This window comes from Natator depressus, chromosome 5, assembly GCF_965152275.1.
Source record: "Natator depressus isolate rNatDep1 chromosome 5, rNatDep2.hap1, whole genome shotgun sequence".
In the NCBI taxonomy this organism is placed as follows: domain Eukaryota; kingdom Metazoa; phylum Chordata; order Testudines; family Cheloniidae; genus Natator; species Natator depressus.
In genome coordinates this window covers 73,863,802-73,889,390 of record NC_134238.1, presented here as the reverse complement: position 1 = coordinate 73,889,390, position 25,589 = coordinate 73,863,802, and the positions used below count along the sequence as shown (strand labels likewise).

At 40.9% G+C, this 25,589-nt stretch overlaps 1 long non-coding RNA gene across 1 annotated transcript in view; it reads left to right on the top strand.

Annotated features, from left to right (window-relative positions):
- The window catches only part of LOC141988195 (uncharacterized), a 90,212-nt gene extending 64,962 nt beyond the window's left edge, over positions 1-25,250 (top strand). The window contains exon 3 of the long non-coding RNA XR_012639691.1: positions 25,172-25,250. This is a non-coding gene — a long non-coding RNA (uncharacterized LOC141988195). The remainder of the gene's footprint in view (positions 1-25,171) is intronic.
- The last annotated feature ends 339 nt before the right edge of the window (positions 25,251-25,589 follow it).

Below are 25,589 nucleotides of genomic sequence, written 5' to 3'. Positions count from 1 at the left end.
CATGTCCTTCACTGGTGGCTAAGCATGCAAGTTTGTAGCTATGTAAGGTGCCTCATTTTGTTGGAGTCACATCAAACATGTGACATTTTGGATTCATCTCTTCTTACAGGATATCCAGCTGAAAATGTTCTTTATGGAATTGCTGGGTTGAAGATATGGCAGAAACTTAAAAATTGTAGAAACAGTAAAGAGACCCCATTTCCCCTTCCATTGGTATCTCCTAAAACTCTAGAGCAGCTAGGATTGCAGTTGTAACCATTTCCTTGTTGTGCACTGGAATAAGTTACACTAGGGATGGCTGAACCTTTGCTCATTGTTCAAATCAAGTGTTCTGTAAGGTTTGAAAAGTGTGGTTAAGAATCTTCTTCCTTTCCACGTCTCTCTGTTGAGCTCTGACTGCTCTTCAAGATACATTGCTCATGTTCTGAAATATGCAGTGTATTCTGGAGGATACAGATTCAAACTATATGACATTTATAGTTTATAGGGTGGTTCAGGTTGCTAGCTTACTGGAGTTATTGGACCTAGCTCCTGCTGCTGCTTATAGAATCATAGAACATTAGGGTTGGGAGAGACCTCAGGAGGTCATCTAGTCCAACCCCCTGCTCAAATCAGGACCAACTAAATCATCCCAGCCCGGGCTTTGTCAAGCTGGGCCTTAAAAACCTCTAAGGATGGAGATTCCACCACCTCCCTAGGGAACCCATTCCAGTGCTTCACCACCCTCCTAGTGAAATAGTATTTCCTAATATCCAATCTAGACCTCCCCCACTGCAACTTGAGACCATTGCTTCTTGTTCTGTCAAATGCCACCACTGAGAACACCCGAGCTCCATTCTCTTTGGAACCCTCCTTCAGGTAGTTGAAAGTTGCTATCAAATTCCCCGTCACACTTCTCTTCTGCAGACTAAATAAGCCCAGTTCCCTCAGCCTCTCCTCGTAAGTCATGTGCCCCAGCACCCTGATCATTTTTGTTGCCCTCTGCTGGACTCTCCAATTTGTCCACATCCCTTCTGTAGTGGGGGGTCCAAAACTGGACGCAAGACTCCGGGTGTGGCCTCACTAGTGCTGAATTGAGGGGAATAATCACTTCCCTCAATCTGCTGGCAATGCTCCTACTAATGCAGCCCAATATGCCATTGGACTTCTTGGCAACAAGGGCACACTGCTGACTCGTATCCAGCTACTCGTCCACTGTAATCCCCAGGTCCTTTTCTTCAGAACTGTTGCTTAGCCAGTCAGTCCCCAGCCTGTAGCGGTGCATGGGATTCTTCCATCCTAAGTGCAGGACTCTGCACTTGTCCTTGTTGAACCTCATCAGATTTCTTTTGGCCCAATCCTCCAATTTGTCTAGGTCACTCTGGACCCTATCCCTACCCTCCAGCATATCTCTCTCTCCCCCCCAGCTTAGTGTAATCTGTGAATTTGCTGAGGGTGCAATTCATCCCACATCCAGATCATTAATAAAGATATTGAACAAAACCAGCCCCAGGACCGACCCCGGGGCACTCCACTTGATACCGGCTGCCAGCTAGACATCGAGCCGTTGATCACTATCCGTTGAGCCCGACAATCTAGCCAGCTTTCTATCCACCTTATAGTCCATTCATCGAAGCCATACTTCTTTAACTTGCTGGCAAGAATACTGTCAAGATATATCATAAAGTCAAGATATATCACATCCTCCGCTTTCCCCATATCCACAGATCCAGTTATCTCATCATAGATAGCAATCAGGTTGGTCAGGCATGACTTGCCCTTGGTGAATCCATGTTGACTGTTCCTGATCACCTTCCTCTCCTCCAAGTGCTTCAAAATGGATTTCTTGAGGACCTGCTCCATGATTTTGCCAGGGACTGAAGTGAGGCTGACCGGTCTGTAGTTACCCAGGTTCTCTTTCTTCCCTTTTTAAAATATGGGCACTATATGGGTAAGATGGGTAATAAAAGCTAGCTGAATCCTTTCCTGGAAGAAAACCTGCCACATCAGAGGAACACCGAGGAAGAGATGACGAAAATGGGATCTCGGGGGTTCCCCCAAAGCTGAGTTGCCACATGAATCTGGGTGAATGAAGGCTCCAAGGCCGCCTCCTGAAGACCATAAGATTGGGAGATGGGCCAGTTACATAAAGTGAAGGGACTGGGGTTTGTTGGTGCAACTAGATGGGGAGAGCTGGGAGACTGTTGGAAAGATGAGTGTAGGAGGGGGTGATTGAACTGCTGAAGAATCTGTGATTTGTGCCTATATTTATGCATTGTTTTAAAAATGGTAAAAATGTGATGTTTTCCCCAGGCACATTTGTTTGCTACCTAAATAAATACACGTGTTAGAGGCAAACCGCTCCCCCACACAAGGACATGTGTACGTAAGCATTAACACATGACATCATGAGCATTTACCCAGGATAGACTGATTGCATGGTGAGCCAAAAGGCTGAAAGCCAAGGTCTTTGGATTACTTAAATGCTTTGGATATTTAACAAAACTGCATTTGTAAAATGTCTTATTTCTTTTTTGTAACAGTGGGCTAATGAGCGTCCTGACCTGTGTGGATGTACAGGGTCTGGCACAGGAATTCTACTCTTTGTAGAGCCTGTTTTATAAACACATAGATCAGGCATTTTCTGTACTAGATTTTGTGCTTGAATCCATTGTAAAATCAGCTGTGCTAAGCTCCAGCAGCCTTTTCTCATTTGTTTGCTTAATGGGAGCCTTCTTTTGTAACTAGGATCTTTATTTTCTGAAGGAAGCATTCACAGGCAAGCATTCAAGGAGTGTACTTCATACCAAGAATATACAGTGCATCAGACTCAGAGAGATAATCACTCCTCCTGACTGCTGTATCATTAAAATTAGAAGCTGAAAAATCTTACTTCATGAAGATTCTCAAGACAAAAGTAAATCTGCTAGCTTTACATCTTCCCTTTTTCATTTTTATTCCCATTCAGTTTTACTGGTTGAGCACAACATCTAGGAATCCTGAGCGTGCACACAGATGAAAAAATAAAATTCCTTTTTATAAGCCTCAGAAGCCTCAAAGGGACTGTATTACTTCCACTCAGCAAAAACTACTTTAAAAAAGATAAAACTATATTCGATAGGTACTGAAAGTGGGAATAATCCAGACACAAACATTATGGCACAACATGCCATGCAGTTTTAGTAGCACATCAGTGACAATAAGCCTGTTGTAAAACCTTTCCCCTTCCTTGTGTTTTTGGGATATTTTTAGGAGACCAGTAGAGGTAGTGGGATATGCATGCACATGTACATGGACTGAGTGTGTGCGTGGTGGGGATGGACTGGGTGCACTGTGTTTACAGGAGATTCTGAAGAGCTGCTGACTGATCATTTGTCTATGGATCCTTAAATGGAGCCTGCCCAGCTGCACTTGGTGAGGCCTGCCATCTCTAATATAATGCTGATAGCTCCTGAAAGACTGTTTCACATCTCATCAATGCATGAAATATGAGCGGGGTGGAGCAGGCACTAACAAGTGCCCACTTTACAGGGACCCCATTCAGGCATTGGGTATCAGCATTTGCCAGCAGACAGCAGTTGCAGTCGAGTTAGAGACAGACAATGACAGATTTAGCATCTTGCTCTGATTGTAAATGTAGCCCAGCGCACATGCACAGACTTGTAGTGTGAAGAGCATGCCAAAGAGCTGCCAAAGTCTCAGTGCTATAAACAGCACCTGTGCTGCCAAATGGTGATAGTGCTTGACAGCCATCCCCCTCCACAGTGGCTCATGTTTGTGAAGAAGGATTCTCAAGGTCAGCTCAGGCTTTCTCCAGAAGTAATGTGGTGTTATAATTTAACGATAAAGACTCCCTTTCCCCTCTTTGTGTGAGCAATTGGACAGATCATATAACTGATGGCTAAGGGCTTTCTCAAATTAAACAGTTCATATAGTAAATAAAAGCAATTTGATTAAAGTAATGTGACCAGGAAAGAACTCTGTCATGTTAACTCGCCAGGGGAAGCTTACTTAACTAAAGTTTCAGATCAAAGATTTTGTTTCTTTTTATCTTTTTCTGTCTGTCTCTGGCTTCCTTTCAATCAAATCTAATAATTGATGAAGTGCAGTGAAGTCACACATCTCTCCCTACAAGTGCAGTGACCCAGAGTTTTCTTGTGTGCAGTTTTCTTTTGTGCCATTTTCTGAGAACAAGTCAAATGCTGGTTAACCAACCATCTTTTTCTACTTGTTAAGCTCTTTTCCCCCCTTAATATTCAAAATAATTTTAAGAGCTGTTTCTTGCTCATTTAATTTATTATCTAATATTACTCCTCAAAACAAACTAAGAAAAACCCTATACAAATTCTGGAAGAAGAAAATGACTTTTAGTTGTGGGGTATGTGAATATCTTCCATTTTCCCCCATGGGAGAAAAAGCCCAGGGGAGAAGTTGCTCCTTCCCCCACCCCTGAAGCTGTACATGCGCCTTCCCAGACAAGAGTGTAGCTATTAATTTCAAATAGTCTCTGCATACCTGCATTGCATAAATTACAGATATTAAGACTTCAGACACAGTCAGAGACATTTAGCAATGAGTTCATAAAAGGCCCCATCCACATACCCACAGTCACCATAATAGTAAATATTGTTCCAATGAAAGTGAAAATAGTTTAGGATGTGGCATATATATTATATTACACACACACACACACACACACACACAGAGTAAGGTTGCAAATTCAAGCAAAGATCGCAAAAAGGTTTCAAAAGTTAGGAAATGCAAGAATTAAAGTTGCCTGTGCATCCTTAATGCGGCACCCTTGTGCATATGGATTATGCTACAGGCTTTAGTTATTGGATCACACACTATGTTTTCCATCCTGAAACAAAGGCCAGCCTCCTGCAAAATTTGAAATCCCTGCTCCAACTCATGTGAGTGCTAGAGTTTCTCAAAGAAAAGAGCCAAAGAATTTTTTGACATGAGTAAAACAGTGTATTTCTCCCTAATTTCCTTCTCAGAAATGGCTGAGCCATTATAGCATCTCTTCCCCCAACCCCCATGCCCTGAAAGCCTGAGGAAGACATATGTCATGGGAAATTATGGTTAAAATTTGGAAAAGTTATAAGAAACTGAGAATAGGGTCATATAGCTTGAGAACCCATCATAACAGACTTGGCTAGCAGCCCTGCCTATAATGCCTACCTACAGCAAAGTCCAGAGTGATGCCAACCTCTGCTGGTTTAGACCCTATATGGATATTCCTGTAGTGATGCTCTCTTATATTTGCACTAGATTATTTGTTCATTAAAATATAGAAAAAATGTTAAAACTGAAATCAGAAGGACAACTACAGCAGCCACAGTTTAAAAGTCAGCATTTGCACACAATGGTATCTGAAATATCACAGCATTTCCTTATATTTAAAATGGGAATGAATGTGGAACTCTGTGTAAATATTGGCTTTGTAATGGTGACCACTATGATCTTGCTTCTGATGTTGGTGCTGGTTTCCATCTCCAGCCCTCAAACATTAGAGTTTTCCTTTAAAACCTGCCTTTTCCATGCAGCTCTTCAGGGAAAATGGCATTCCCATTAACTTCATTGGCACCAAGATTTCACCCCATGTGGCTTCCCTGGTTGTCCTGTATTATCTTGTATACACTGTTTCTTACCTTGGAACTCTAAGTTTTTTGGTGCAAGGACTTGCTACTTATTTGCCCCAGTTCATCTATTGTATTCCACCATGTATAACCAAGAGCATGTTACATCTGTGTTCAATAGACTGCCTTGGTTTGTGTAAAGTTCATGGTATTGGTTTTCATCTATAAAGCCCTTTATGGTTTGGATCTTGACTATGTTAAAGATTACCCCTGGGGGAATTCTACGCCACTGCGCAATGCAGAATTTTGCAGAAATTAATGTTGTGTGTGCAGAATTTTCTTTCCTCCACAGAAATTGGCTGCAGTGCTGCTGGTCACCACTGGAGGCCACTGGACACGGCAGAGTGCAACTCGCACATAGAAGACATTGCCGGGGGAAAGGGGAGGGAGCTAGAGAGTTCCCAGCAGCTGAAATTCCCCACACGTCCTGAGGGAAGGAGACAACAGTGTGCAGAAAACTCCACACAAACCTAGGATCCAGCATATGGCTGTTTCTCTCTCTGGATCCCTGGCCTCTGAGGAGTAGTGGGGGCAGGTGTCTGGGCTGGGGAGGGCCCATGGGGCAGGTGTCTGGGGCTGGGCTTTGGTTGGGAGTGGGTATGAGTATCTACCCCCCCGGCTGGGCTCTCGGAATGGGAGGGGGCAGAGAAACAGGAACTGGGTTGTCATAGGGGGTTTCTTTAACTCTACTCCTGTGGGAATTTTTTGTGTATGTCTGTATTGTTACAGACATACTTGCTGACAGGTATTTTGAAATAAATTACCAAAATAATTGAAACTGGTGTGATCATGTACTGTTATTTTGACAAATAAAATTTGCAGAATTTTGCAGAATTTAAAAAGATTATGTGCAGAATTTTTAATGTTTGGGTGCAAAAATTTGTATTTTTTGGTGCAGAATTCCCCCAGGAGCGAAAGATTATCTCTCTAGGCAGTTGAAACCAACTGGGATGGTCTTTCTCATACACTGAGACTTGTAGAGAGATATATACAGGTACTTCTACAGCATCCATCACTTTATCATCTGAGTACCTTCATATCTTGGGGACAAAAGACAAGGAGTTCCCAATGGAAAGCCCTTGACTTTGACTCAAGGAGCCGGAATGTGCTGACCTTCAGCTAGGGTTTAAAGTGAATTGGATTACAGATCTGACTACGAAATTACAGCCCTCTGAGATGGGTCAGCTTCTGAAAAGGAGCATTAACCATATATTAAACATGCTTTCTGAGGAAAAGGTAACTTTAACTTTTAGTATATCTGAAGTATGTAAAACTACACTGAGAGCATTATGGACTACCTTTTAAAAGGGCAATTGACACAAGATAGTGAGTAAATATTTTAAAAGTTCCTATGTCCCTTAGGAGCTGAAGTCCTTTATCTATTGCATGTTTTCTGCTGACATATTCTTTTAGGACTGAACCTCAAGTTGAAGTTGCAGACAGGACTGGTGAATGGTGTGGGAATTTGTTCCCAGGTTGGTCTTTTTGTATCATCCCTCAGGATTTAGTGAGCCCCACTATTTTGTTCTCAGTCACAAGCAGGAATGACAGTGCAGCAGCAGTGACTGGCTAATAACAAGACATCTTTCCCAGAGCAATCACAGAGACCCTGTGTTGGTAGGTGAAGTATTTGCAGATATTTACAAGTTTTTGATGATTGTGTAGTTGCCAGATGGCTTCCCTCTAAAAATATTTTCAATATCCTTTTCATTTCAAAGTTCATATTTTTAAAAACGTGTCAAACAATTCATGAGAGAATAGTGTTTACTTATATGAAAAAAGAAAAAATTGTTCTACTGATTACGGGTTCCAGTCAAAGACTCATTAGAATACTTTTAAAAAGGCATTTTGCAAAGAGCAGTAACTCTCTTGTTTGCTATACAAAACGCATCTGTGATGAGCTGCCTACAAATAGCCTTTTTACATAGACAGGGCTCCTTGTTTGTGAGATTCCCTATTAAACATCTGGTGTTTTCAAGATATTTCTGGAGGCACGTGGCTCTCTTTCTTTCCATGCCCAAGAGCCAAGAAGGATTGAAGAGTTTTCCAGTATTATTGTTTGCTGGGAGGAGATAAATCTGAGCCATGTTGGGAAATGGATGATGGAGGGGAAACACCTTTTGCTTTTCTGTCATGAAGACTGAAGTAACAAAATGTTTGCTATGCCCCACCAAGGATCCAGGGGGCTGCAACTGCATTAAATCTAAAGTTCTGCTCTAGAACTCATAAGGATCTCCACAGAAAAGCACTTTCACTAAAGCCTCAGCCTTCATTGTTAATAATTGTCTCGATTCAGCAGAGTTTTTAAAAAATCTGGAAACTCTCTGTCTTTTTGGAGCCCATTTAACAGGTCCCCGTGTTGGATATCCCTGGTGTGGCACCAGGATGTCCTTTAGTAACCAGAATCATGTCTTAGTGTATTATCTAACAGGCAGCAAAATCAGATTTGTTCTCAAGAGGATGTTCCATTTGACCAGCTTGTGTCTAAGGAACAGGCTAGCCCTTAGGCTTGGATTCTGCTCATTGCTCTGTGTTGATGTATACAAACTGCCTTCATTTCTCAGGAATGTTGCAATTATTTGGGAATTGAGTACTGTTGACATAAAGAACAGATGTGAAATCTTCCGTAATTAATTTCTTAAGGGTCAGACTAGCTCAAGAGAAGACTGCATGGAAGGGAGAATGCGCAGAAGCATGAAGAGAAGTCAGGACAAACTAGCAGCTTTCTTTTTAGGCAGGAATAATTTTGTGGGCCACCTTTAATGGCCATGTGAATGTAATATGCAGTGCAGCCAATGGCAAAAACTAGGTTCCAAAAGAGGAAAACATCCTGATCAGGATACCACTTAAGCACCTGCTTAACAACTTCAATGGGACTTAAGCACCTGCTTAAAGTTAAGTAAGTGCTTAACTATGTGTCTGGAATGGATATGTCGTTAAGCATGTATTTAACTGCTTTCCTAAATAGGGGCTCCAGTACTTGGCCCTAGTTGTGCAACAAAATGGTGAAAATTGTTTAGTTTGCTGTTTTCATCATTTTCAGTGAGAATGCCAGAATTATGCCTAAGGCAAGGCACAAAGCTAGTTTCACTCGTAAGAAAGCAATCTGCCTTTTGCGTTTTGAAAAATAGCAAAAACTCTCAAATGTTTCACATTTCACAAAACCTTGCTACACCTTGATGGTTTTGGTGCCAGTGAGAATTTCTGGATGCTAAGCTCCAGATTTGAATGGCCACTGACATAAACTAGCTCGTAGGAGAGGGTGCTGCTTTTCTACTGTTTTCTGAACAAATATAGAAAGTGAGACGACTGTAGTGTGGGTGACATGAACTGAGAGGTGTGTGTTTGAGACAGAAAGAACATTGTCACTTATTTTTAAGGCTAAATAATAAGCTTCATTGTAGTTACACAGGGAAGTAGATGATTAGATCCTTGTTTTGCTTCCTTTTTACGTTTATCCATGCTTGCTAACAAAGAGCTAAATAAAATAAATATCATACAGAATAGACGTTTACAAATAGTGGACCACATTCTGAAATCCTTACCCACTTTTTGAATGGTCCTGACTTATGCTGCAAATGACTTCATGGGAATGCATAAGTAAGGACTGGGCAAAAGGTGGGTAAAGACTTCAGGATTTACAAACTCCACATTCTCTTGCCTTTCTCGCCTTCAGGGCCCGATCCTGTAAGTATGCTCAAATGCTCTTAAAGCTCACAAAAAGAGTGGATGGGAGAAAGAGGAGGAGGAGAAACTGTTCCATTTTGCATAAATTCTTAAATATTCATGGGGGTGGGAGCAGAGCATGAGAATGACTCTGGAGCCTGGTGGTTAGATCACTCACTTGGAAGGGGCAAGATGCAGATTTCAGTCCCTGTTCCAATGAATATTTAATTACTTATACCAGCAGTTCTCAAACTGTCAGAAAGGACCCCAAGGTGAGTCGCGACCCCATTTTAATGGGGTCGCCAGGGCTGGCATTAGACTTGCTGGGGCCTAGGACTAAGCCAAAGCACAAGCCCCACCGCCTTGTGGGACGAAGCCTGAGGGCTTCAGCGTTGGGTGGCAGGGCTCAGGTTACAGGCCCCTCACCTGGGGCTGAAGCCCTTGGGTTTTGATCCCTCTGCACCTGCCCAGGGCAGCGTGGCTCAGGTGAGCTCAGGTTTTGGTCCCCCGTCCTGGGGTCATATAGTAATTTTTGTTGTCAGAAGGGGGTGACAGTGCAATGAAGTTTGAGAACCCCTGATTTATACAAAGTGGAATGGCTCCAATAGGAGAGGTTGAGAGAGACCCCCCCATCCCCAAAAACCTCATAGCCCAGTGGTTAGGGCACTCTCCTGAGATATGGGAGACCAAGGCAGAGGAGGGATTTGAACCAGGTCTCCCACATTCCAAGTAAGTGCTCTGACTTCTGGGCTAAAGAGTATAAAGCAGGGGTCAGCATCATCCCCCCCTCTTCTCTTTGGCCTTTCCTACTGGCTAGCTGAGGCAACTTCCTGCTCAACGTGCTGGCTTCTGTGAATCCCTTGTTTAGGTGCCTAACTCTCCCCATTCATTGTACGGGGAGCCTGGGCACATAAGTCAAGCCTTTGAATTTTAGGTGCCTGAAAGTTAGGTGTTGCAATGTCTAAATCCCCTTTGTGAATCTGGGCCAAGGGGGAATTCTAGCTGAGTGACCCAAAATGCCACCCAAGGGCACAAGCTGCAGCACAGCCACTTTGTGTCCCTTCCAGCATGCGTGAGCGTTCCCAGGGCACATCTCTAGCTATTAAATTTTCTAGATTCAATGAGTACTTCAGCTGGATTGGGGGAGACATTGTGGGTATTTTTTTTAATGCAGCATACAATCAACCGTCCAGAACTTTGGGAAAGATCCAGCCATCCTGGCGTGAGAACAAGAGAAGCATTTTAAGAAAGAAAGGAGAAGGGGGGGAAAAAAAGCTTAAGGGTGTAGATTTGTTTTATGTCTCTCTTTTAAGCATTTGAGACAGAGCAGACCTGAGGGGAGGCAAGAAAGCAAGAAGCAGCCAAAGTCCAAAGCTCCATGTTCAGTGTGTGGGGTTTGTTCCCCTCATTTTGCCTGTTTATTATTGGCTTTGCTGTCAAGTTCCAGATGCTGCCTCAGTACCTCATGGTGGAGAGACTGTTAAAGAATAATGGAGTGTAGAATCACTGTCTGTGAACCAGATTGAAATCTGACCTGTGTGGGCTGCAGTAGCATGCAACAAAATATTCTCATTAAGAAGGGTGTTTACTTTTACGATTTAAGGAGAAATCAGTTTTTATTTCTTTGCAAGAGCACTTTGTTTTAAGCACAGAATGCAAAGGCAACGGTAGGGGACACGGGAAGAAAGAAGCAGCCCAAAGCAGTCTGGCTGAATGTTTTCTTAATCTGCCTTATCTATACTGCACATTTGTTGGTTTATTGCTTTATTAGTAGATGCCTCTTTACTGCATTCTAATCCAGTTGCATACTTTGGTCATGGGTGCTTATGAGGTCTCTATTTACAGCCTATATTTGTGACACACTTCGCATTGTGTGTAGTTTTTTGTTTTATAGTTTTAGCATATTTTGTAGCATGCAGTTTCTCAAATAAAATAGAATTTAGATTTATATAGCAGCTTTATATTCCAGGTATTTAATTGAAAGTACTTTCAGAGTGATGACTTTGATACTTGACAATGCACTGAATGTGCAGGCAGACTGAGAAGTAGTTGTGTGCCTAGTTTATAGTTCAGAAAAAGTGTGGGACATTAATCCTGTAATACTGACCGTGGGTATGTTGCTCAGGACAGTGGGTGATCCCCTACTTCTTTTGGAAAATGACACTGAATCATCAACAGCCACTGGGGAAGGGCCACAGAGTACATGATGCAATGCCTTGTCCAAAACACAAAGTCTAACTGTGCAGCTCTGGTGAAAGAGTATGCTCATGTGCAGCTCTGAGGTTACTGGGAGGTGGAAACGTAAGTCCCAAATGAAAATAAGGCCCGGGGCATGCTAGTGGTGTCTTTATGCTGTTGGTCACAGACAGACCGAGTGGATGAAGCCCACTGCTTCCCTCAGTGCTGAACTGGGGCCAGGCAGGTCCATGCTGTGTATTAGCTTGCTAGCTTTGCCCCAGTAGTGTGTGGGTTCAGGTCACTTGCCGGCATTGTCTGAGTATATCTCACTTAATCATTTCCCTACCATTGCAGAGGCCTCGAGCACTGGTGCACCTCAGTTCTTACTATTCTCTGCCTGTGTCACATAATAGTGTAGTCTCCTATGGGCTATGACACTTACGTTTTATTTTGGTTGTTGGGCTTAGTGTGCGGGTGCTGGATGATGTTAGTGGCTTCTGCTATTCAAGTCAGACTAGATGATCTAATGGTCCCTTCTGGCCTGAAACTCTATGACTGACTCTCTGTTGAGATCTCCTTCAGGCTCATGTGGCAATACAGCACCCCACTCAGCGGGTTAAGACTAGTTAGGCCTCCCTTAAAATAGAAATGTATTTCGACTGCTTTTGGTCCTGGCAGGCCTTGTAAACAGGCTCAGATTTTGAGCTATTGTGCTTAGCATATATACCAGTTCCCTTGTCTGATGGTTTTAAATAATTTCAACTGGAGTCAAGGCAATTTGAGCTCTTCCATAGGGGTGAAATTTTGGCCCGGGACTCTTGAATCAGAGAAAGAAACATAAGATCAAAGTCTTTGAATGTTGCTGCTGCTTTTGCACAAACAAAATAAATACAACGTAAGATCTGTCAGAATAAAAATTCTATGCTTAGATTTGTGTAATTCTTTTGAACGAAGGTATGACTAAAAATATCAGTTCAGTAACAGCGATATGAAATCCAACAAGAGGTTGTCAACTGGCCTTCTTGCAGATGCTCTTGATCCTGCGGTGACCAGAGGAAAGCAAGAGGGGCATTAGATAATTTGCTGATTGAAAAACCACTTAAGCATTTATTTCTTTGCATCTCTTGGGGCTAAGCTGGCAAGCTACAAAATTTAACTCATGGTAGAAGAAAAGAGAAGGAAGAAATGATGAATAGGAGGGAAGGTCAATCTGCAGTCAAAGCTAGAAGATACTGTCAAAAGGTGTATTCATTTAGATCCCTCTGAGGTGGCTCATCACCTTCTCAGAAATTATTTTTTCAAGAGGAAACAAAGGACGATAAGGTATCTTTTGAAGTTAGAGCTGCTTTTTTCCCCCTTATAATGAAATCTGACAGATCATCTTTGATCTCTGGACAGTCTCCAATCTTGTATAGCTTTGATTGCTAACATAATGGATATGTTGTTTTCTGTATATACTGAAAGTGGGTCTTACACAATCTAATTAGCATGGATGTTAATAAACAAAGAAGTGATACCTCATACAGAGGGTGCGGGTTAGGAAAGGAAGACAGACTTACATTCATGTTATCACTTTGAGCATGAGAGACTGAAGCAGAGAAATATAGACTGCAGCGAGCCATAACACAGCATGCTGCTGTTATAAAAGTGTGCTTTTACAGGATTAACACAAGTGGGCTGTGTTTATGCCTCTTGGTGTGTGTAAGTCTTATCTTGCAGTGTCATGTTTCTGGAGAGCACACTGGTGTTTGCCAGCAAACGCTTGATTAGTACAATAGCATTATGAGAGACTCCCCTTTCTCCCTTTTGGTAATATGCAGCAGGCAGCTCTAGTGGAACAGATTGTAAAAGCTGCTAGCAGGAATGTCTATCCCCTCCACCCCCTTAGCTGGTTATCATAAAAGAACAAATGTATTAGTGCGGGAACAGAGCCCAAACTTTGGCCCTGATCTTGCAATATGATCTGCACAGGGCTTCAGGCAGGAGGAGGGATCCACCTGTAGAGATCCAGTTGCAGAATCAGAGCCCAGAAATTATCCTAAAATGGCACCACAAGAATGGCTGATAGAAAATATCTCAAACGATTTCACTGTGAAAAATGTCCACAGTGAAAAATAAAAATGTTGGCCAGTACTATTGATAAGATGGCATTTGGAGTACCATGCCTGTTTTTGGAAGCTATACTGCAGGAAGGCTCCTGAAGAAAATACTAAACGTCTAAGCTATCCAGGGCAGGGACCATCTCCTCATCTGTGTTTGTGCAGAGTGCTGTACAATTCAGCCGCAATCCTGATTGGATGCTACAATATAATATAATGCATGAAGTACAAAAGGGCCAGGGGGAATGATAAAGTATTTCAGGAGTTTAAAATACCTGGTTCTTTTTGAAAAGAGGTTTACAATATGAAGGGAGATAACTGAAGATATGTATGGCTTCCTTAAAATTGTTTGCTTGAGAGTGTGTGAAGCTCAACAACAAGAGAGCATGAACTGAAACTCAGAAAGGTCCAGCCTCTCTAGGAGATGTTTCTTTACAATGAGGGTAGTTCTATTTTGGAACAGACTAGCCAAAGGAGAAATAAAAATGAAATTGTTACCATGCTAAAGAAAAGTATATGAAAGGGACACAGATGGTGCACAAGCCAAGCTCCAGCAAATAACATGGTTGGATGGGCATGTACAGCCTCCTCCAAACTTGGAATATTATTGTGTAAACTTTTTGTGTTGAAAAACCACTGTGGGCACCACTGCGACCTTGACATTTACTATTCAGACTAACTACCAATGTACTGATGCATTTCCCTTTTTAAATACAGAGAATATGTGATGGGGCAGCTGCCCCACACCGGCAGAAAAGGGGTTAAAAGCAGCCCTAGGGAGGCTGCGCAGGAGGCAGCCAATCAGAGAGGGGCTGCGAGGAGCAGCCAATCAGGGCTGGGCTGGCCCATATAAGAAGGGCTGCAGAACAGAGCAGCTTCAGTCATGCTCTGGAGTTTGAGACGGGAGGCGGACTGGCTGCCTTCTAGGTGGAAGAAAGCTAGCAACTGGGGCACGATCAGGGGAGTGAGAGTGAGCTCCTGGATGGCTGAAGCCGTGAGGTAAGGGTGAAGAAGGTTCTAGGGCCACGGGGAAGTGGCCTAGGGAAATAGACTGAGTGATTGGAGGGGACATAGCAAGTGGTTGCTATCTACAGGATCCGTGGGCCAGCACCCGGAGTAGTGGGTGGGCTTGGGTCCTTCTTCCCCCTCCCCCACTCCTTGCCACTGGGGAAGTAGCTAAACAGTAGACTGTGGTTGCCACTGAAGGAAGTGGCTGGACAGTGGCCTGCAGCTCCCCTGGAAGGGGTGAGAACTGAGTGTGACACAGCCAGAGGGCTGTGTCCTGCAGAGGATTTTGTGGTCCTTGGAGCGACATGGGTTCAGGAGGAGAATTGATGGCAATGAGACACCACCAGAAGAGGGCACACTCATGAACAGAGCTAATCCATAGGACAGCCAGGAGGAGGTGCCATAGTGGTGGGTCCCACCCTGTCACAAATACCACAAACACAAAGGTACAAGTAATACTGCAGTATGGTATACACCAAACATTTTAATGGAACTCACTGTAGAAGTTCATACTAGTCTGAAATGCTTATAATTAAAATACAGTATCTGCTAGTCAAATATACTTCTATACCTTGGGTGAAATTTCTAGAGGCACTCAGCCTTGCCCTAACTCTAGTCCTATTAAGGTCAATGGTAAAGCACTTTTGAAACCCCCATTTGTTTTGCACATAAAAAGCTGTATACTATGGGGCCAGTTCTATCTGCTGTTCTAATACAGCAAATGATATCAGCTGGACTGTGGTGTTTGATTGCTATCAGATAGTGAGCTTAAATTTATCCCACTCTTGCATAGTGGTCCAAATTATTATTCTCTATAATAGCAGGATTGCTGTGCCTGAATGAGTGTTTTCAATGGAGTGTCCTGCCTTGGGGAATCTGCTGATGGCAGGGCAGCTTTAAAGTATGGTTGGGGCCTGCTTTGGGGCTGTTCTGCCTGATTGCAAGGCCCCCCATGTTGACCTTCACCAATGCAACCTCATATCAAGCACTGACAGAGACCCTGTGCCTGGATTTTACAGCAGAGGAAGTCAGTGTAGCCTAGGCTCGAATCAAGGCCCATAACTTTGAGAGGGCATGTAGAAACCTCTCTTGAATATTGACTGATCACAACCCTGGTATCATTCAAAGCAGTACTGAAGGCTGGTTTTGATTTGCGCAGTTCATTTTATTCATTGTGAGTTGGACGTTTCATATACAGTACATTCAGACTTTGGAGACTTGTTTGAGGGCTTATTGCCTTACTTTTATACCATTCTTGCAATTTAGTTTTCTAAATTTTGTATGGGCACCCAGAGGACTCTAGCTATATAGCACCAAGAAATTATGATGATGATTATAATGATACTCTTTAAGTATTAATTAAAATTACAATATAAATAGAATTCTTGAAAGGAAAATTGAATTCCAATTTAAGATTGAAAGTGGAATAATACATTGCACAGTAACTGACCTATGATCCACATCTGTCACTGATACAGTACCTCACTGAATCATTAGACATGCATTCACTTCTTGTACAAGCACAGAGACCAGCAGCGGTTGCAAGAGGTCCTGTGAAGGACAATTCATTTACATGCTATAGTTCTAAAAAGCGACCAAAGGCTGTCCAAATGTAATGGACAATGTAAATGCCATAATGAGTGCATTCATATCAACTGAGGGGAGGCATGAGTATCAGAGACCATAGCAGACTGAGATGGTTGAATTGTACATGCATCCAGCCTTGCATGCATGCAGTTTATACTACAATATCCCTTGGCAAGTTAGAGCAGCCTAAAGGCTGCCAGGTAGTTAAGGCACATCAGAGCACAGGAGACCACTAGCCACGCCGTTAACCACAGTCACACCATCACTCTAGCTCTATATCTGCTAAGGATTTCCCTAGGCTGGGGTCGTCCTCCTATTAAGAGTGCACACAACTTTCCTAACACCTGCCATGTCTGCCGATACCGGTTTAGGCTGGACAATGTCACTGGAAGACTGCAAAAGTGTATTAGCACAGCCAAGGATCAGAAGCCAAAATCTCTAAATTGTCTCCAGAACGTCGGTCCTTTGAGCCAACTTTTGGGATAGGTGGACTTGTGTAAGTTATGTCCCTAATCTTTCACAAAATGGTATTCTTTCAGAGCAGGACTGTGGCATTGGAACCATCACCTAATCATATTGTTTTGATAACAATGTTCTGGGAATAGTATTATGTTCTTAAGGGTTGTCTCAGAGAAGGCGAAAATAAACCGGACTTTCATTCCTCCACAGCATTCTTATCAAGATTAGTTGAAAATAAAGGAAGGTTAATTGCGGCAATTGCCTCACATCTGTGTGTCATTTTGGCTTTCTAACCAAAACATCTATCAGCTCAAATGTTTAAAATGGATGGATTGCACTCTGTAGAGTTTACCTTGAAACTGTAATCCCATCATCTCCCTAATATCTGAGATTTTAGAGGTAAACCTAATTTTTGTCTTAATCTTGAAGATGTGAAGATTGTTTTGAATTCCTTTTGTGGATGGTGGTCCCTGTCTATATCCTTCTATCAATTCCTCTTTCATTCTTTTTCTTCTGGGGTGTATTGGGCAAGATTACAAGCAGAAATTAAAAAAGAAAAAGGAAATAGGGTTATATTATTAAATGTCACCTTCCTCCTCAACCCGCACAACAAAACCACTCTCTCTTGTTAAAATATTTTTGTCATTATTTGCATTTGGAAATCTTCCCACAGTTTTATTGATCATAAATAATATGCTATTAAATGGCTTGAACTGTATTGCACACAAATAAAGCTTTGTTATAATGATTGCTTCAAATCAGTGGCTTCAGAGGCAAAACTGGATTAATATAAATCCTTAAAAGACTAAAACACATTTGCAGATTAACGCTGATCTCTGCTTAACCCCCCCCCCCCAACTCACTCTTCTGCATTGATTTATCTAAACAAGGCCAGCTGGCTGCACACAGTGCATTGCTTCCTCTCAATTAACAGACACCTGGACAGGATTCAGACCTTTGTTATGATCAGAAAATCCCATTAGATGTTGCGACAGGTGGCTGTCAAATGCCTGATACCAACATGAATATTGTATTTGGAAACTTGAAGTAGATGGTATGAAAAGCCTGACAGCTATAAGTCTCATATGCAGAATTGACTCCTTTATTGACTGATGCTATCTCTCAAATAGAAGGAATCTGCTCTAGCTGTTTGATTTTAATATGATAGAAAATTATTTTGGATGATTGATAGCTGAAAAGGGATTGAGTCACCAAGAACTCTGCATAACTATATTACCATAGGTAGTAGCCTAAACAGGAAAGATGGGCTCCCATTTTATTGCAGGTGAGAGAAATTGCCTTAAATATGACAAGGCTATGTTCATTTATATTCCAAACAAACTGGAAGAGCTTCTTATAAATTATTAATCCCCAGACTGGTTGTGCACTACCCTGAGCTGCTGTCTGGGCCATACTTTCTCAGTCTCCATATGGGGATATTTGCTGAAGCTGTTATTTCAGGTCATGCTGGTTCCTACCCCTCCTTCTCCCAGAAATCTACACTTGTGGCTGGAACTGAAATTAGAGCTTTTGCTGAGTTTCCAAAGCAATCACTGGGCAGTTTGTTTTTTAAAGTGTGAAATCCTGACTCCACTAAAGTCCATGACAAAACTCCCATTGTCGTCAATAGGGCCAAATAGTTCTACATGTGTGCATTTAGGACCTGCTCCAAAGCCCAGTGAAGTCAATGGGAGTCTTTCCATTGAAATCAATTGGCTATGGACTAGGTGCCTATTGACTGGGATTAGGAGAAGGTATGGACTTTTCTAAAACTAATATTAGCTTTAGGCTCTGAAGGGATTAAGCGCATCCACACTAATGTGAATCTGAGACAAACTTTCAAATCTTTTGAAATTACCCAGTTGCTATTACCTTATTTAGGTGCACTGGGAATTATACTATTTTTGTGAATACCTTATTTAAGAATGTACTGTTCCTATATTTTAGGAAATGATATGGCTGGGCCAGACATGGTGATATTTATGATTGACTAGCTCTTTGGCTAGCTTCCCATACATATATTGGACATCAGTATGTGTCAGGTAATTGACTGCTGGCTTATACTTAAAAGTACAAAATGTAGCAACCCCTTTTCCCCCTAATTTTTCCCCCAAACCACTTTAAAATTTAGACGTTAGAGGTAAAAAAGGCATATTAGATTGCCTTGTCCATGCCTTTTGTTTGCAGGATATAGATCCTACATAGACAGACGTTCAACTGATACTACACTTGATCTTAGACTAAAGACTGAGAAGTTATAATGGGAGAGGCTAACAACGCTATCTCTTCAGGAAGTGTTTAGCTACTGTACTGGGACATTAAGTCTATAAAATCATAGTACAGTATTTCTTTTAAAATGTTACAGTTAATAGACTTTGAAAGATGTATGGTGGGCAGATACAATTTTTCCGTAATACATGTTTATCACAAATTACACAGACACACACTTATAGGATCATGATTTTTTCTGGGTAACTACAGATGAGTGGGAATAACTCTATTAATAAAAACAGTAAATTGTGACTATTGCGATGCACATTTCATGTGTGTCTTAAAAAAGAAAAATGCATGTTTAAGAAAGTTGTAACAGGCTGTGTGTGGAATTTAGGCATGCATGACATTTACATGTGGGATTGTAAATGTGAGAATGAAGATGCTCCTTTCAGACTATAAAACACAACCAGCAGTGCATTTCTAAAGGAATATTGCATGCTTTGGGTGTGGGCTGAGGCATGAGACCAAGAAGGACAATAATCCAGGAATACACAGTCTGTTTTGTGTTACGGGCAGTAAGTTATTGCTGTTACAAAATGGGAATGAACAAAAGGAGGAAAAAGAGTCATGCCTGTGGATTATGGACATGGGTAAAGCATCTTTGACCACTGAAAGCCAGTGAGCAAATCTACTCAGCAACACAGATTCACTGTAAATTCATCAGACCTGTCGTCCACTCTCTCCACCAACTTCCCATAGAATATCCAGACAAATTCAGCATCTCTGTCCTTCCAAATGCCCACTGCCCTGGGCTCCAGGATGGGGACCATGACTGACTACTCTGCACTTCAGCCCAATGGAGCTGCAAAGGTAAAGTGACTTCCTGAGTCTGAGCTTTCTCAGGGGTTCAGTTGAGGCTGTGGAACAAAATCCCATAGCATACAAGAATCACCTCAACCGTCATCACTCACCATTCCATGCGCTTCTGTGACCACACCTTTAATACATTCACACACATAGAACAATAGAGATAAGTAACTTTAAAAAATCCAAACAAATTTTAAAAATCATAATTTCCCCCCTGGAGAAGCAAAGGGAGAAAAGGGACAAATGTAGGACAAATGCTAGTCATATGACTTAATGCACTTCTGGAAGATAATCTGATGATGGATGAGGGTAGTATAAGAAACTAATAAAGAATAGAATGGAACAGTGAGAAATTTTTAGTGCTGCCAGAGTTCTAACTGTTAACAGTCAAACTGTATGCTATGCACAATATATAGGCTCCATAAACTATTTATTTCAAAAATACTTTTGCTTGTCACATGCACTCCTTCAGAATCATACTTATTTGTTCCATTATAATTAAAACATGGTATAAGAAGAGAGAACAGATGATAGTGTACATATAGGACCACATATTAAAATTTGAAGGTCAAAGTCCACACATACAATTGCACAGATATATTTGTGCATGCAATGATAGTGATTGTGCATGCAAATTAGGCAGCTATATGCCACTTCACGAGCATATGGATATTTAGGCACCGAGACTCCTTTTTTTATGCAATCAGCTGACTCGTTTGCATTTCAGTAACATAGGTCTGCATGGAACTTGGTCTTTACGTTCTGAAAATCTGTGTGCTGTCTTTACGGTCAGTGTGTCAGAAGATAGAGGGCTTCTGGTGCCTGAAAAAATATGTGATATATAAAAATACATAAATGTATGTCTCCCATGATATTTGCATCCCTAAATACCCAGTTTTCATAATTAACAGATTTACATGAACAAATGTGGGTGAACATATGCAAGCACAAGTTTTGCAGGTACAGGACAAGACCTCTCCCATATTTGGGAATAGCAAAATATTTTGTTGCAGTCAAAAATGGTCAAAACTAAATGTTACAACATTTCTGAATTGAAAGTTTTGATTTTCAGTTTTTTGATGAAAAGTCGAAATTTTCCATGGAAAGCAGACACTTTTCTTATGGAAAAATTTCATTTTTTTCCCAAACCCCTATTTTCTATTTAAAAAAAGTTTTGACCAGTCCTACTCATTAGACTCCAGAAGCTTCTCCTGTGGTGGTGCAATTTTGATTCCCCATATCTGGGCTGTGGTTTACAAACCACAGGAAAGCTCTGAGAGGGGAGTGGTAAATAAACTCTTATCTTTCCCTCATTATAGTGAATTTAGTGACTGCCTTGCACTTTATCTCAAATACTGCTGGAGGATTTGATGAGTAGTTGGCATGCACGCATGTAACTGTAATAGGATAGTTTGGAGACATGAATTAAATATTGTTTTTACAGTGGTTGGTCAGATTATAGAAGAGCAAAAATTAATCCATTTTAAGAACCTATTAATGCTTCTAATGTCAAGCGTTCATATTTAAATCAATATTTTCTCATCATAAATGTCATTGGATGTCAGACTGTCATTTGGTTACATATCTGTAGTCAATAGGCATTCTGCAAATGATTATTAGTTTTTCAGCTTTTTACAAATAGTACTTTATTTTCTTCTGAATATGTGAAAAAGTTTGATTGGATGAACCAAACTATCCTGAATTGCTTAAGTCTGTGCAAAGGAAAATATAGTCCGAAGCAGTGCAGACATTTTTTCACTTCTGGATGTATTTGTGTTTGGGTTTATGATTTCTGTAACTATATCACATTTTTTGTCATAGATTATGAAAAACTGCTCAGGCTACCACTCCTTTCTTGCTCTGGAAAAACTGAACTTCTGACTCTGCATCTCATTACTCTCCAACGGAGTATTCTGAATAGAAGAATACTATGCATATGTTAAGAGAAGTAGGCACGTTTTTTTCCATTGAGATGTGACATTGTAATGCAAACTCTGCTATCTTTTGGATGTAAACGATAACTGAGCAGATAAGGTCCCATTTTAGCCCCTTTATGTTTGGTTCGCAGGCAGTTTAAAGGACCTAGATGTGAGCAGGTGTTTGTCCTCACTCTTTTGTCCTGGACATTTATTCACAACAGTTTTGGTTGACAGCCAGCAGTTTTCTGTTGTCCCCAATGTTCAGTGGGTGCAGTCAAGTAAAATGAGTGAGATGGTCATGAAAATAAAATTCTGGAGTTTGAAATAATTAGATGGAAATTCAGTTACTTTCTAAAACTTGATGGGTCAGCCCCTCACCCTGTGTAAATTGTCACAGCTTCACTGAAGTCAATAAAGCAATGCCAAGACACACCAGCTGAGGATGCTGAGTGAACACTGCAAAAATGTGAATATTCATGTGAATTTTAAAATGAGTTCAGTTTAGCTGTGTTCTATTCAGTTTAGGTTCTTATAATGGCTCTCATCACCATAGTAACTGTGTATATGCCCTTTTACTGTTTGCTGTCTGAATGTTCATGTGATTGAGTTTTACTAGCACAAAAGCTTGTGCAAAGTGAATTTTAAGCTTACATGTTTGAATACTTGCAAAATGTGAAATTTGCTTTCTGTGAATATTTACACCATAATTTTTTTAATAAGAGTTTCATTGATTTGGTCAGGAATCAATGTCATTTCACTAATGTCCATTACAGTGAAACAGGACAACTTACATTTCAGTTTTCAAAGAGCAAGTCCTAGAGTAAATGAAATATGCTAAACATTTAATTGAATAAAGGATAAATTTGAGAAAATTGCTAGAGGACAATCTGCAAACAGAAAAAAGCTAAATTCATGAAATACAATATTTGTTATGAATTGCTCACTCATTTCTATTGGTAGACCTCTCACTCAAAGGACAAATAGAATGAAATTATTTTATTGAGCATTACCTGCATATCACAAACTCTTAATTCCCTAATGGAGTTGTCTACTACCTCTGACTGGGTGTATTGACTAGTAATGATCAGTAAAAGACACAAGAACTTGGTGAATGTATGCAAACGTTAAAATGACTACAATACTACTATCTGAATCAACTTACTGTGTAATTTTAAATCCAACATGAATTAAGTAATTCATATGTTAGTTTTCAAAGCACCTAAATGATTTAGGTAAGTCCCAGTTTCAGCACAAGTGAACATCAGTGGGATCCCATTGGATTTCATTAACTCTTAGGCTCTTAAGTCACTCTTGAAAATAGGGTTTATGCTTCTAAATCACTTACGTAATTTAGAAAATGTTAGTCTTTATGCCTAATTTTGTTGCCACTGCAGCCAATGAGTGTTTTCAACCCCATAATCTAGAAAAATTGTTCACCTATGTCACTGATCCAGAATCATCTGGATCTCTTGGTAAGCTGGGAGCAAGCAAATAATATATGTTTTTTAATACGTCCAAATGTAAAATGATATATCAATGAAAAAAGAATGTAGGCCATATGTACAGGATGGGGGATTCTGTCCTGGGAAGTAGTGACTCTGAAAAAGATGTGGGGATCATTGGGGTAATCACTTGACTACAAACTCCCAGTGTGATGCTGTGGCCAAAAGCAATCTTTGGATGTATAAATGAGAATCTAGAGTAGGAGTAGCAAGGTTATATTACTTCTGTATTTGGTACTGGTGTGACCATTGCTGGAATACTGTGTTCAGTTCTGGTGCCCACAATTCAAGAAGGATGTTAATAAATTGGAGAGGGTTCAGAGAAGAGTCATGAGAATGATTAAATGACCCAAAAACGTGCCTTATGAGAGACTCAAAGACCTCAATCTATTTAGCTTAACAAAGAGAGGTTGAGGGGTGACTTGGAAACAACCTGTTACTACCTACATGGGGAAGAAAAAAATGATGATAATCTAGGAGGACTGGGTATAACAAGATCTAATGGCTGGAGATTGAAGCTAGATACATTCAGACTGGAAATAAAGTGTAAATTTTTAACAGTGGAGGCAATTAACCATTGGAACAATTTGCCAAGGGACAAGGTGGATTCTCCATCACTGGCAATTTTAAAATCAAGATTGCGTATTTTAGTAAAAAATATGCTCTAGTTCGAACAAGAATTAATATACGGAAATCTTATGGCCTGTGTTATACAGGGGTCTCTCTACTGGTTTTATAATCTATGAACATGGGAATCTATATCATGGACTCAGCTATCATCACATAATGTTGTAACAAGCTTGTGATTCAAGGAAAGATTATTGTGAAATGTTTTTTTAATTCAAAGGAATGTCAATCTTCATTTACTCACTATTAAAACAGGTTGCATGACTATCTCTTTTAATCTGTACATTAATTTTTAAAATTTTGTGTAGTTCCCCTATTGGGACAATTTTGCTTCCATCACAGTGAGAAGCTTAGTAAAGAAATCAGTGGGAATTTGTATGCTTCAGGACATTTAATTTTTTTTTATAAAATGATATCAGAGTAATTGTTTTTCATTGTCAGTAGAGCTTTGCTTGCTGCCCAACATAATTGTGATCAATTTGTCCACCTTAATCAACCTTCACAATATGATGCTCAGTAACACTGACACAACACCATATCAAATTTGCAAGCACATCTTTGCAAGTCAGTTGGCTGTAGCCACCTCTAGTTCCATGAGTGTAGGAGAGCCAAAGGAATTGTGCAAATATAATTCTTACCTATGCAAAAAAAGTGATTAAGCTAACTCAGAATTTCCTGTCAGACTAGATGACATGTCTCAGAATGAAGATGAGATTTTAATTGCTTGTTTCACTTTATTTTAGTGTCTACTTTTAGATTTTTCTCGTTGCCCCCCCGGGTCATTTATTTTTCCTTCTGGCAGATTTACATCCACCCCAGCATCTGAGTATGGTTTTTGTCTATTTATTCTGTGACCACCCCTCTTTCCTTTTGTAGCTCCTTATCTGGAACCTCTCTTCATAATGGATGTCATCTTTCTTCTTTGATCTTTCTGGCCTAGGTCCTGTTCTGAAATTTTTGTGAGTGCTGAGTGGTTGATGGGGTATTCACTCAGGGGGTGAATTAATCCAGTTGGGACATTAAGAGCCTGATCTAGCAAAGTGAAAACTGAGGTTGATATGGGAAACTCTGAGTAGTCCTGATCATATTTTTGCATTGGCAAGAATTATACGTGTAAGATCCTCTTAACACTAGCTAATGGGAGTCATTGGGAGCTGTCATGTGAATCTCTCAGTACATTGTAGAATTGCGTCCTAAAAACTTTGTTTCTGCAGCTCACCAGAACTCCACCAGCATGGACAGCAGGAATGCTAAGGTCACTCCTGGACCTAAATCTCTTTTTATAATTCTCTTTTCAAATCAAGCAAAGGGGGGGGAAAAGATTCCCTATGGATGCTCCTCTCTCTTTCCTTGAAGGCAAGTGATAGCTCTAACCTTCTCAGTGCACTTGTGCCTTGAGGCTCTGAATAGACTTTGTTTTACAGGTGGATGGACATTGGAAATGTGTGCTGTGCCCCCAGGGAACGTTTGAAGCATGCACAGTATTGAAAGATGCAAGTCGGAAGAATGTCTTGGGTTGTGCCAATAAGAAGAAAGTAGGCAAGGCCTTGCAGTGTCTGCTGTGTTCCAGGTAGGATCGAATAAGCTGGAATAGAGTTTAATGTGTTTGCTTTTCTATTCGTTTCCCTTGTTTTCCCCAGATACAGAAGAGAACCCATTGACCTCATGCTAACATGTATACAAGTTGGCTGCCCCCCATGTGCCATCTTGGGGTTGGGGTACCTCTGCACTGCCCTGTCCTTTATTCTCTCTTCCAGGTCCTTTTACAGAAACTGCACACACTTGCTCATCCAGTCACCAACCACCATTATTGGGGTCTGGGTTTATTCAGAAAAATAACTG